The sequence below is a fragment of the Lactuca virosa genome, chromosome 4, assembly GCF_052849685.1.
Source record: "Lactuca virosa cultivar CGN04683 chromosome 4, Lactuca_virosa_CGN04683_v6, whole genome shotgun sequence".
Taxonomy (NCBI): Eukaryota; Viridiplantae; Streptophyta; class Magnoliopsida; order Asterales; family Asteraceae; genus Lactuca; species Lactuca virosa.
Genome location: NC_136429.1, coordinates 47,831,236 through 47,842,046, shown reverse-complemented (window position 1 = coordinate 47,842,046; position 10,811 = coordinate 47,831,236). Strand labels below are relative to the sequence as shown.

Sequence of the window (10,811 nt, the reverse complement as noted above, 5' to 3'; positions counted from 1 at the left end):
AGAAATTCCCTGATCATTGCTATGTGCTGGATAAAGTGGTATATGGTTTGAAGCAAGCACCGAGAGCCTGGTATGAAACTTTAACTCGCTTTCTGAAAATGTCGAAATTTAAGCAAGGTTCGGTCGACCCAACCTTCTTCCGAAAGAAAGAAGGCGAACATCTAATGATAGTTCAAATTTATGTCGATGACATCATCTTCGGCTCCACGAATCCTAGCTTAACAGCTGAATTCAGGAAGTTGATGGAGACTAAATTTGAAATGAGCGCAATGGGTCCGATTAATTTTTTCCTTGGTTTGAATATTAGACAGGGACCAGAAGGTATCTTTATCAACCAGGAGGCGTACACAAAGACCCTGCTAACAAAATTTGGCATGACAGGAGACTCAAAAGTAAAGGTTCCTATGGCGTTTGGCACCAAGTTAACACCTTCTCTGGAAAAACCTGTTGTTGATATAACACTTTATCGACAAATGATAGGGTCCCTTATGTATCTAACAGCTAGTAGACCAGACATTATGTTTTCTGTTTGCTATTGTGCTAGGTTTCAAGCTAATCCAAGAGAACCTCACATGGTGGCGGTGAAAAATATTTTCCGTTACCTGAAGCGAACCTCATCTCTCGGTCTCTGGTATCCTGCTAGATCTGGTTTCTTCATTCAAGCCTTTTCTGATGCTGGTCTTGGAGGATGTGGTCTGGACCGAAAGAGCACTACAGGTGGATGCCAATTTCTTGACGGGAAACTGGTTAGCTGGCAGTCCAAGAAGCAAACCTGCGTGTCACTTTCAACAGCCGAAGCTGAGTATATTGTTGCAGCATCTTGTACATCTCAAGTCATTTGGATTCAAAGTCAACTAAGAGATTACGGGCTAAGTATGAAGAAGATTCCTCTCTATTGTGACTCAGAAAGTGCAATAAGGATATGTCACAATCCAGTACAACACTCAAAAACTAAGCACATTGCACTTAGATATCATTTCATCAAGGATCACGTAGAATATGGGAACGTGGAAGTGCATTTTGTTCGATCCTCTGATCAATTGGCCGACATATTCACTAAAGCCTTACCTGAAGCGAGTTTCAATAAAATTCTGCAAGGCTTGGGAATGATGGAAGCAGAGTCGGTACCGAATCCTTAATTCAACACCTAAAAATTAGACAAGCGAAATGGAGCGAACGCTCGGTCTATTTCGGCTCCATAATTTTCGGGAACCGAAATGAACCGACCGCTCGGTCTATTTCGGCTCTGGAATTTTGAGGAACCGAAATGAACCGACCGCTCGGTCTATTTCGGCTTCATAATTTTCGAGAACCGAAATGAACCGACCGCTCGGTCTATTTCGGCTCTGGAATTTTAAGGAACCGAAATGAACCCACCGCTCGGTCTATTTCGCTTCATTCCTTTAAGATAAGGTTTCGGTTGTAAATTTTATTCAAAGTGTGTTTTAAGCAACTTTATTTTCTTTTTCTGTTTTTATTATTTTTCAGAAAATCTTCAAAAATCCAAAAATATTTTCTTTTTCTGTTTTTATTATTTTTCAGAAAATCTTCAAAAATCCAAAAATATTTTCTTTTTCTGTTTTTATTTTTTTTTAGAAAACTTCAAAAATCCAAAAATATTTTCTTTTTCTGTTTTTATTATTTTTCAGAAAAACTCAACCCTTAAAAATATTTTTCTTGTTTTTGTTTGTTTTGGTTTGGTTTTGTGGTGTGTTTGTTTGCTTGTTCTTTTACATAGGTCCCAAGTATACCAGTATAACAGAGTTTGGAGCTAAGGAATGTATAATCATTTAAATAAGAACTAGTTAAGGGTCCCTAGAAGCATGCTGCTGCATGTTGACCAAAGCCTCTACGACTTAGGGCAAGGCCTTAATGATTCGATCTCTACCTATCGTTTCTTCCCAATCAGGCTGTTCAGATCCACTTAGTCTAGAGCTACCTTACTCTTCTCATATGAGTTAAGAGTTTTTCTGCTCAGTCACGTCTTTATAGCAGAAGGTACTTTCGATTCCTTAACCACCCTCCTTATATTCTCCATCTACTTTCGGTTCACCAACTGTAACCCTTGAGACTCTCGGTCTTTACCACTGAGGTTTATGGTTGCACAAAATCTGTGTTCATGATCTTAGATACGGATACCACGTACTGAGTGAAACCCACAATCCAACACCAACAACGAATTAACGGTGAATTTTAATATTCAAGATCTTACTGGTTACCTAATGAAATCTCATTTTTATTTTTGAGTGATCTTTTATGAATTTGTCTAACACCAAGGCTTTTTCTTCCCATAAAGATCCAGTTTCTTTTTGTTTTTGAGATTTCTACATCTTCTTTAGTCACTATAACATATATCCTACCTACTTGTTCAACAGACCACATCGGTCTCACAAGTACTTCTTCCAATGTTCGGTCTTATGTTAAGAGTCGACGTTCGGTTGAAGATAAGCCACCTTAAGCCTATGACTTAAAAAAAAGCCTTTCAATGTTTCTCTACAAACATTTGATCGTTATTTCATGGGAACCTACACAAGCACTTCAAGTCTCTCTTGACTTTGAAGGAAGCGATTCTTGCCCGGAATCACCTGCTTTATGTCTTCTAATAGACATCACTCACATCCAATACACATTTGCTTTATTTCTTTATCTTTTGTCACTCTATTGCACGAAATGTTAATTTTCCAACATTCTGGTTGCTGTTGGTTCGATTTGTGTTTATTTTTTTGGCGAAACAGGGGCAATTCTACATCTTGAAGCGAAAGAAACTATTGCTGAGGATCTCAAGCGAAAGAAGAGAGATAAAGAGCTTGATGAAACCTTGAAGGTTGATGATGATAGCAATGATGAATCTGATGAAACTATTGCTGAGGCTCTCAAGCGAAAGAAGAGAGATAAAGAGCTTGATGAAACCTTGAAGGTTGCAAGGGAAGCAGAGGAGAGGGAAAGGAGAAACAAGGAAGAAGAAGAAGCCTTGAACTGCAAGAAGGCCTTGTTTCCCTTATGGACTAAAGAGGCACTTATCAATCAAGCTATAGAGTTTCCAAGTGTTTATTGGTTGGAACCTGTTGCTTCGTTTGACTGTGATAATTCTAAGGACTCGCAATTCCATATGCCGATAACACGAAAAGCGTTCACGTTTCACTGCTTTGATTCGACTGCTGAGGTTCCTTTTCCTCATCCAAAGGTTGACCGAGAGCTTATTGATTTCTATCTGAAGTATGGACAACGTCAGTACATGACATGGAGCGCACAGAAAATAATCACTGTCAAGGTACTGAAACCTACGTCTGCTGGGAGATTTGTAAATGTCAATTTCAAAATCACACGAGGTTCTGCAAACTCGGTGTCGATTATATCTCTAGCAGATCTTCCGAATCTAAACCCTCATGATTGGATTTTATTGTTCAATATTCTGCTTACAAATCCGAGGGAATATGAACCGATTTTGGAGCACTTGAAGAGGATGTTGGCTTCTTACATCCATGAGGTTACAGCTATGGATCAAGAGATAGCAAAAGTAATGAACAAGAAACCGACCGTCAAGCCAACATCAAAACCAGGAGATGTGAATAAGATGAAGATGGGCTAAATAGATTAAAAATATCTCACTGTGATGTTTACAAAAGGCGAAGCTCACAAATTTTTGTTCGCTCTTGTTGATAAACATTTATTTTCAACTGACTGCTTGGAGCACATCATCAACATTATACATCGGTGCAAGCAGAACTCAGAGGCTGACAAGAAGAATTTTACTGACATGCTTCGGTGGTACATAACGTTCCGTCATCATTTGCTGGCTATCGTTCCGAAGGTGTTCAAAACAATAAAGAAGACTTCTGCAGCTCAACCGAAGTGAGCTTTCGGTCCCATTGACGCAAAGGGGGAGATTGTTGAGTCTAATTGTGTTGCGTCTTGGGCTTTTTGTTTTGTATCCGGATTGGGCCTGTCCATCCGTGTTTATCTGATAGGGTTATACTATAAATATGCATGCATGTATGCATTAGACCAGGTTGATTATTACGTTCATTGTTCTGTAACCCTAAACGCCTCTGCAGTCGAAGTTCTTAATCGAGCTCTTCTGAGGTGTTGAAGTATTAATCATACGACATATTCAAAGCCATTCTTGTGTTCTTGATTACATTCTTAACTGTTTGCTTGCATAGAATCTAACGATCCTAATAGAACTTTGTTCTAACAAATATATTATAATTATAATATATTAATAAATCACAAATAACCTCTTTCTCAAATATCCATCCTGTCAAATTGTCCTGATGAAGGCAACCCGAAATGGACCATGTTGCTCTTGGGTCAAGTACATACCAATTATAGTTATGAGCTTAGACACCTAATCCAACAGATTCAACAGGTGCGCGACAGGTTGCAAGTCGCACAAAGTCTACAGAAGACTTATGATGACCGGCGACGTTCGAATCTAGAGTTTTAGGTGGGGGACTTGGTGCTTCTGAAGGTGTCACCATGAAAATGTTTCATCTGGTTTCGGAAGCGGACCAAGCTAGGCCCCCGGTTTATTGGTCCCTTCAGGATTATTGCTCAGATGGGCAAGGTAGCGTACCGATTGGACTTTCCTGATGAGCTCACTCAGATCCATAACATTTTCCACATCTCTTTGTTACAAAAGTGTCTAGCCGATGAACCTGCGGTGATTCCCTTGGATGATATTCAAGTCGATGAGTGCCTGACTTATGTAGATAGGCCAATTGCGATTCTCGAACGAAAGACGAAGACCTTGTGCAACAAAGAGGTGATTATAGTGAAGGTGCAGTGGTAGCACCAGAAAGGTTCTGAATGGACTTGGGAACCTGATACCGAGATGAGCGAGCATTATCACTGATCTGTTCGAGGCATAGGACTTCAAGGGCGAAGTCAGATTCACGTGGGGGAGAGTTGTAACATTCAATTTTAAGGTACATGATTTTGAGGTTTTCCTTTAGCCTTTGGATGAAGTCACGACGTGAGCAATGCCTCTCACGTCGTGAGCCAGGGTTGAATTGTTGACTCGTATTCCTTGAGTCTCACGACATGATCCCTTGTTGCTCACGACGTGAGAGCGGTCTGATGATCAAAACCCTAATTTTTCAGTATTTAATGGAAGGAGAGGGCTAGGTTTGTCCACCCTCAACCTCCTTCACTCTCTAATCCTCTAGAAACCCTAATCACAACCCTCCTTGAGATCCTTAGCCATTTTGGTGCATTTTCTAGCTAGAAGAAGAAGAGAAGAAGAGGAAAAGAAGTGTCCCAGTGGTGGAGTTTGCAAAGTAGTATCATCATCATCATCTCTTTTTGTTGTTGGACCTTTGTAAGTGATAAAGGTTCACACTTTATTTCATATTATGGATAGATATAGGTTTTTGACCCTTTTCGTCATGTTTATTCAAGATTGAGTGGAGTAAACCCATAAAGTAAGTAACTTTATGGATTCTAAGGGTTCCTTGGACATTATATTGTCCAGATCCGGAAGTTGGTGAGGTATAAGAGTCATGCATGAGAGTTTGATGCATATTTCCCCACTTTTTGACCTAGAATGGATTGGGACATGCATAGTGCATGCATGTCCACAAAGCAAACATTTTTATAGACCTTTAGGGCACCCTTAAGCTTCTGGAAAAATTGGGTTTGATGGCTTAATGGATTAAGGACTTAAAACCTTAATTTTTGGCTTCGGAATGAAGTCACGACGTGAGACATAAGGTCTCACGACGTGACAACGAAAAAGCCCATAGATAGTTGAGTATTTGAAACTCACAACTTCACATGGTGATGCTCATGTTGTGAGGTCTTTCCAGTAAAAAAACCCGCGACTGATTTGGCTGAGTCTTGAGCGAGTTGCTAGAATCGGACCTGGTGAACTCTCACAATGTGACAAAGGGTTGGTCACGATATGAGACCCGATATTAGGGTTTGTTCCGATGGATTTAACTGTGTGGGTTGACCTTTTGACTTGGTTTGACTTTAGGGGTGGGTCCTAGTCATGAAGGGGCAAGATGGTCATTTACCCCAATGAGAGTATGCTTAGGTGTAACGTCCCATTTACACAACCAAAAATTTTCATTTTTATTAAGGTAAAACTTTGCAATTTATAAATCCGTTATTAAGAAAACGTTTATTCCAAATTACATTTTTATTTTAAATAAGAGTTTTATAGAAAACACGAAATCCTCATTGATGCTGATGCGTATATACAGTCCCGCCTTCGCCTTCCCATAGACATCAATAATACCTGAAACAATAGACAACTGGATAAGCATAAAACTTAGTGAGTTTTCCCAAAAATATCACAAACCATATAACCACATAATACCATGCAACATATATATATATATATATATATATATATATATATATATATATATATATATATATATATATATATATATATAATTTGTCATGGACTCCCTCCATGGTCTTAAACCGGTATGCCATGGGATCCCCTCATGGTATAATAACCATGTGCCATGGGCTCCACCTATGGTCTTTACCTGGAATGCCATGGGCTCCCCCATGGTCTAATAACTAAGTGCCATGGGCTCCCCCCATGGTCTTCACATAAGTCATTACATGCGAACTAGCAAACACTATTGCATATCAACTATTAAGACCACATATGAAGTAATGGGCCGACATTGGTGCCTTCAACCCATTGGTATAATGAGAAGACTCACTACCGCCTACTAGTCCTCTCACAGCATACAGTCCCGCTACCAGCAAACCCCCATAGAATGTGTAACCATAAGTAAACAGAGGTGAGATAGCCACCCGAACAAATGGTCCTACTCTAGAGTCACAACAAAACAAGGAACATGCAAGAGAGTCTAGACCAAGAATTCTCAGGCTATCCTTCATGATCATAGACAATCCCTAAGGGCACTCCATAGATGATAACTAGCAAGAACATATACATACAATCCTATAGATTATTATAGCAAAGCAACATACTTAATACCAGGAGACAGATCTAACAGATGACTACAACATAGCAGCATATTCGATATCAGAATACAAATCTAGTAGGTCCCTACAACATACCAGCATACCTGATACTAGAACACAGGTCTAACATATCCTTAAGGTATCCCTATACTATTATCAAATAACCGAAACAAGTGGGTCGGCATTGGTGCCTTCGACCCACGGATACAGTGAGGCGAAACTCACCTCGATATCCGTGTAGGTAACCACTATAGCAACGAAGAGCTTTACCAGCTTCAACTCACTTCCAATCACCTACAAGAAGATTCTTGAGTCAATATCCGATCACATGTCATAGTCACATGCAACAGTGACCACCTCACATGAAATGACGATTAGGGTTAAGTAATAACACTTAACCCATTAAGGACTTAATCACCTAAGGGTACGTCTGATTAAGGTTTGACTTAGTCATCCTCGGGTGAAATAATAATCCAATCAACAGCCCAAATACGTGCCCGGTCATTGTCTAAATAGAGCTCCCCGATTCTAGGGTTTTCACAAAAAATAATAACTAGGGTTAGTGTTCCACACTTAACCCCTTAAGGACTTAATCCATTAAGTCCAATATTATATTAAGTTAATTTTAGGGGCATCATTAAGTATTATTTAAAGTTTAATTAACAGCTTTAACGCGAGTCCCGACCAACTCCAAAAACTAGGGATTCTTGTCATTAGGGTTTTCTAAACCCTAATTAAGGTTTCCAACTCCTAAAGTTAGAGGATTAGCTAATTAAATAAATATATATTTTTTAATAAATCGGGCACCACCCACTGCCACCTCGGGCAGTGGTGGTCAGCGGTGGTCCATGGCGGCAGGTGGCGGCAACCACCATTTCAAGGGTGGAAGTTAAAATTTTTTGGTCCAAACACCATCCAAGGCCTCTCGGTTTACACGTAGCGTTAAGTCAACAACCACCCGAAGTGGCGGCTGGTAGTGGTAGAACGGCGGTAGCCACCACCTCACGGTGGTGGTGGTGGTGGTGGTGGGTTTCCTCTGGTTTTTCTGGCTGAGCAAGGCACAAACACGCCCTACAATACCCATAACACCTAATTACGCCACACAATCGGCTGAAACTAACACACACACACACACACATTCCACACACCCACACTTAACAACAGTGGTGAGCGGCGGCAGCTATATGGTTGTCGTCGGTTCCACGCACGGAAGAAGGGGAAGATGCCACAGAAAAACACGTCCTTTCTGGTGAAACGAATGCAACAGAAACACCTCGCCACTTCTTGCTTTGATTCTCCTACTCGGCTTCTCCAATTTCTCGTCGGAAATGACAGCAACGACAGAAGCAAGGCGATGGCTTCTCGACGGGATGAAGAAAAAGAAGAGCGAAGAGGGTGGGAAGGGGTGTGCCTTTACCGGCGAGAGTCTGCGGTGGCAACAACTCCGGACATCGTCTTCCGACCTCCCTAATAGACACGACGGTACGACTCGGTGGTTTACGATCTCGACGGTGGAGGGAGCGGCGGCTGGAGGTGAGGGGGTATAAGGGTGGCGGCTGGAGTCATTTAGGGTTAGAGTTTTTAGGTGTAACGATGTTAAATAAGGAAACACGGGGGAGGGGGTGAAGGGTTTTAGCCCAGCCTCCTCCAATTTAACTTTTTTCATTTTAACACTTTCAGTCCCTTCATCCCCCTTTCTTTTCAAATTAAGCCCATTAATTACCAAACAGCCCATGCTTCACAAAATCCTTTACACTTCAAGTGCTAATGTTACAATATAGACCCCAAATCCTGGAATTTATATCATTTAACTCCTTATCACTAACACTGATAAATTACTAAGGATTTAGGGCTAAATAAAATAGAATATAAAATACATCTCGGGATTTTAGGGCTTATTATTTATTTATTTATTATTATTATCCTTATTTATTTAATTACTTGTTTTATTTTATTTTTTTTATTTTTAAACGAAATGTTACATTAGGACCCTTAATTTTGGAATGTTACCTTATTTGCTAACTAGGTTTGTTTAGATATGTTTAGTGTGAGGAGCTGTTGTAGCATTTTGTAATTTATTGGAAAATCTATTTTGATTCTCTATCAACTAATAATGTGGGACCGTTCACATGGTTAAAGCTATATTGTTTGAAGTCCAGACGCAGCATGGTACTCTTTCGACCACTATGTTAATGTTAGTATAGAGATGGTTTAAAAATAAAGATTTTATCAATATAGAACACTCATATCGATAAAATGATTTGAACTACTTAATTGGGGATTTTATCCCCTTTTTTAGCCAATGTTGAATCGATAACCTATGTATTGTGTATAAAGTAAGAAAAACTTCTTGAATTAAAAAAAAAAGTAAACAACTTTGCTGACAATTACATATTTTTTGTTTGGTTAGAAGAGTCCTCCGAATATTTTGGTCTTGGATTAGTGATTCCTTTTTATATTTTGATTTTATTTTGAAATATGACAAGAGAATAGATGATAGGCTCATTACATTAACAATAAAGATATGAGAATTTACATTGAGCGTGAGAGCCAAATGAATCGAAACCATTGATTTGTATGTGTTGGATGTATATGATTATGTGACTATGGCTAATATGATTAAATGATATATATATATATATATATATATATATATATATATATATATATATATATATATATATAGCCAATCTGGGCTCCGAGTCATTATGGACTCGGGGGTTGATACGGACCTGACATGGCTACTTGCTATCATATAGGTTGATACGGACCCAACACAGCTACTTGCTGTCATATGGGTTGATACGAACATGAGGTTAATACGGACCCAACACAACTACCTGCTGTCATATGGGGTTGATACGGACCTGACATAGCCACGTGTTGTTATATATATATATATATATATATATATATATATATATATATATATATATATATATATATGTGTGTGTGTGTGTGTGTGTGTGTATGTGTTTTGTACGTGATACTTTGGGGAAGCTCACTAAGCCTTATGCTTACATTTTATGTTTATGGTTTCAAGTACTTCCGGTTCGAAAGGAAATGGCCCGTCGTGATGTCACAACATCCTCCCCTTATTATTTCCGCACTTTTGGATATTTGTGCTCTGATATTTTGATACTATAATTGGTGACGGTTTTTGAGTTAATTGATGAATGAAACTATTGGATCTGAAAATAAAAAATTGTGTTACTGTTTTTTTTTTGGGTTGTTACATATATAATTTAAAAAATATAGAAATACACTAACCAAATCTCAACAAGTTCATTTATTTATTCTTTTAAAACACCATGAAATGAAAAAGGAACAAAGTTGAAATTTTTAAGTTTTTGTAGAAACTTTTGACAACAAAGAAGAATACAAATATATATAGATAGCAAGACATGTCGCAAGGGTGTATAGCAAGTCAAATAGGGTGTATAACAAGTCAAATGGGTATATGTTGATCTTCCCATATTTTGCTCTTTTTTATTTTATTCTATAAATAGTTTTTTTATTTTTTTAATCTTGGTCTTCATGTGGATCAAAATATGACGAGAGTGGTTGGTTGGAATTCAATTATAAGAAGGTTCCAAATGAAACTTTCTACATGGAAGGTGACAACGCTTTCGATTGGATGAAGGGTTACACTTTTAAAATCAGTTTTGGGTTCGTTAGTGATCTATATTATGTCTCTCTTTTTAATGTCAGTTACAGTGGAAAAGTATCTAGAAGCTATGCGTACCAAATTTTTTTAGGGAGGTGATGGACAAAATCGAGAAGTAACTTGGATTAAGTGGGAGTCCGTTCTTTCTTCTAAAAATCATGGAGGTTTAGAAATTCGAAATTTGGTATCTCTT

At 38.7% G+C, this 10,811-nt stretch overlaps 1 long non-coding RNA gene across 2 annotated transcripts; it reads right to left on the bottom strand.

Annotated features, from left to right (window-relative positions):
• Positions 1 to 6,056: 6,056 nt before the first annotated feature.
• LOC145109730 (uncharacterized) lies at positions 6,057 to 8,528 on the bottom strand. 2 transcript variants are annotated; one of them, XR_013709177.1, is made up of 3 exons: positions 8,100 to 8,528; positions 7,177 to 7,245; positions 6,057 to 6,241 (listed from the first exon to the last, which is right to left on the bottom strand). It is a non-coding gene; the product is annotated as an uncharacterized LOC145109730 (long non-coding RNA). The 2 variants fall into 2 exon arrangements; XR_013709178.1 differs by having other exon boundaries at positions 8,104 to 8,528.
• Positions 8,529 to 10,811: the final 2,283 nt, after the last annotated feature.